Source organism: Suncus etruscus, chromosome 7, assembly GCF_024139225.1.
Source record: "Suncus etruscus isolate mSunEtr1 chromosome 7, mSunEtr1.pri.cur, whole genome shotgun sequence".
NCBI lineage: Eukaryota > Metazoa > Chordata > Mammalia > Eulipotyphla > Soricidae > Suncus > Suncus etruscus.
The window spans coordinates 17,958,612-17,962,008 of record NC_064854.1 but is presented as its reverse complement, the minus strand read 5'-3'; the positions used below and the strand labels follow the sequence as shown (position 1 = coordinate 17,962,008).

At 37.9% G+C, this 3,397-nt stretch overlaps 1 non-coding gene across 1 annotated transcript; it reads right to left on the bottom strand.

Annotated features, from left to right (window-relative positions):
• Positions 1-1,386: 1,386 nt before the first annotated feature.
• Positions 1,387-1,493, bottom strand: LOC126015319 (U6 spliceosomal RNA). Its single transcript, XR_007498196.1, has one exon. It is a non-coding gene; the product is annotated as a U6 spliceosomal RNA (small nuclear RNA).
• Between the last annotated feature and the right edge of the window lie 1,904 nt (positions 1,494-3,397).

Sequence of the window (3,397 nt, the reverse complement as noted above, 5' to 3'; positions counted from 1 at the left end):
CACTAGCTGACTACCCTTTACAGATCTCCCTATACAGCCATCAAGATATAACATGTCATCTCTCTACAGAGAGAGAATTTTTTTTTCAAACTATGTTAAGGACTACAAATCTAGAATTACATAGCCCATGATTTTTTCTAAAAGCGCTTTCACAGGATTTTACTTTTGCTTAATTGTTTTGCAGTGGAAGCTACCTCAGCAGCCTGTGGATGGCAATTTCCCACTACAAAAATGATGTTCAAATATCTTCAGAATCCCAAGATTAGTATCAACTTTTAAACATAATTCATACTAACTTTACTTTGCTTTTTGGGCCACACCTGGTGATGCTCAGGGGATACTCCTGGCTATGCACTCAAAAATTGCTCATGGCTTGGAGGACGGTATGGGACACTGGGGATCGAACTTCCGCCTGTCCTAGTTTAGCGCTTGCAAGGCAAATGTCCTACCACTTGCACCATGGCTCTGGCCCCAATTTGTACTAATCTTTTATCTCATAAATATGTTTTAAGATTATGCCTTACAATATTTTATATGAATGACTACAAAATAAATATTTTGAATGTATAAGTTATTACAAATAACTTATACATTTTGAATGTATAAGTTATTACAAATAACTTAAACATTGAAATGAGTTCTAAGTAGTGTTATTTTAAAGTGGAGTTTTCCTTTTACTCTTCATCATAAGTCATTATAAAGAAAACTATTCAAGAAATTTGACGTCAACTAATGGACGTATACATGATCCACTGATTTGTACCACAAACTTCAAAAGTTGGTTTTCTGCTAGAGATGTAGTAGTCTAGTTCTTCCAAGGGATGTTCAGGATCAGCAGTGGCAAACTGGGCAGCATACCCAGTTTCTTTTCTCACTTCATCATCAATTTCTTTTCATTCTTCAACACTGGCAAGTTTGTGGGCACCATTCTGTCCTTGAGCAGCATGATAGGACCACTCTTGCTGCTCACTTCCTGTATTTATTCTCTGGTATGTCTAAAAAAGGGACCCATACTGATGGAACTGCAGTCTTACCATTACCATGGACACAGCATGAGTGATCCAGGAGTCAGTTATTTTTTTTTGTTTGTTTTGTTTTGTTTTTTTCGGGCCACACCCGTTTTGATGCTCAGGGGTTACTCCTGGCTAAGCGCTCAGAAATCGCCCCTGGCTTGGGGGGACCATATGGGATGCCAGGGGATGGAACCACGGCCCTTCCTTGGCTAGTGCTTGCAAGGCAGACACCTTACCTCTAGTGCCACCTCACCAGCCCCTGAAGTCAGTTATCTTACCTTACCTTATGCTTAGTAGTCGCGCATAAATATGGTTGCAGTGCTCACTTTGTGGCATTCACTGTAGTAGTCACACCTATTTGCTGTGGTACTTCTCTTTTTTTGAACGCTTCACGAATTTGAGTGTCATCCTTGCACTGGGACCATGCTAATCTTCTTTGTATTGTTCCAATTTTAGTATATGTGCTGCCGAATAGGGCACCAGGATCAATGGTAGAGTTTTTCCAGGATCATACTTTTGGTACAGGGACCAACGCCAGGGATTGAACTCATAGCCTCATGCTTGCATGGCAGACACTTCAGTCAATGAGTTCTCTAGTTTGCTTGCAGCCCTGACTGAGTAAAATAAATGAGCAAAGCACCCATTGGAGTGAGTGGGGAGCATTGAACTATGGTGAGCGTTTGTGCATGTATTGGTCTACAGCTGTTTGGAATATCCAAGTAGAGACAGTGTTAGTTAGTGGGCATTGGGATGGAAAGCATTTATAGTGAGAGGCCAGAGAGACAGCTCATTCTCTGAGCACACGTTCTGCCTTGGGAGACCCCAGCTTCTCGTGATTTCCCCCATGGACCCTAGGGCATCCCTTCTCACATATAGATGCATTGATTCTAAAAATCACTGATATTACAAGAATCTCGTAACCCCATAGAACTTGTAAGCCATGAGTTTCTTGAAGGTTAAAGATTTTATTTTCTAAGTCAGAATCACTTGGTGTGAGCCTCAATCCAGTCAAATTTAGGCTGACTTAGTTGCCTTTTATTTCCCCCAATATAAAAACAAAGCCAGGCACTTTCCTGGTTTTTTTTTTGTTTTGTTTTGTTTTTTTTATCTACAAAGCAAAATAATAATGCTTCAGTCTTGAAATAGTGAATACTGGTAATAAGAATAACCTCTCAAATTAAGGGGATAATTTAAAAGGTAACTAATCCTATGGTCAATATCCTTCTAATAAGTTAGCTCAAAAAGAAGGAAAAGTTAAAGAATAAACCCAGGAGATGATTGCAAATGAGGAGATTATATACTCAAGACTAGAAAGTTAAAATACAGAAAAAATTGGAGATGGATCTTGAGAGTTTAAGATATAAAGGAAAAAATCAAATGAATGAGATTTAATTTAGATAGACAAAATGCTTTTATAAGTAGAATAATGCCAATGGGTTTTATAAATCAAATGAATACCAATTAGAATCACCCAATAGAAAAGAAACCCCAAAGAAAAGTGGAATTTTAATGGCAAAATATATGACTAAAGATTCATATTTTGGAAAATTTCTATTTTACAGTGTCACAGAGTAGACCATTTCTTAAATAGGCTTTTATTCCTGATGTAAAAGGTGAAAGAATGGTAACCTCATATACTGAGTTAGGATCCAGGGTAACTCAGATTAGCTCAATAAATATGCCAATTCGAAACCCTGCATCCCATATGGTCCCCCAACCCTGCCAGGAATGAGTTCTGAGTGCCTCCAGGTATGACCCCCCCCAAAAAAAACCAAAATAATAAAAAGTTTATAGTGTCTCAAGCATTGAGTTAGAGAACAAAAATTGTACTTTTCTGATGAGTTTAGATTCTAAGTAGAGAAATTATATATAATTGCCTATCTCACAAAATCTGTGAGCATATGAAGTAAGTGGCATTATACTTTACATATTCTGTGACATTATACTTAAGTTATGGAAGGAAAGTCCTGACTTTCTCTGTGTAACTAAATTTGGAACTTTTGCATTTACCTTTAGGTGAAGATAATATATCACAGACACTTGATAAGAGAGAGACTGAAAACAAAGTCACGTGAGAGCCTCCTCAACTTAACTCCTTGTTATTTTCTTTTTTTAAATTTATTTTTATTTAAACACCGTGATTACAAATATGATTGTAGTTGTATGATTAGAGTCATGTAAAGAATACCCCCCTTCACCAGTGTAAGATTACCACCACCAATTTCCCAGATATCCCTCCTCCCCACCCCATCCATACCTGTACTCGAGACAGGTTTTCTATTTCCCTCATTCATTCACATTGTTATGATAGTTTTCAGTGTAGTTGTTGCTCTAACTGCACTCATCACTCTATGAGGTGAGCTTCATGTCATGAGCTGCACCTA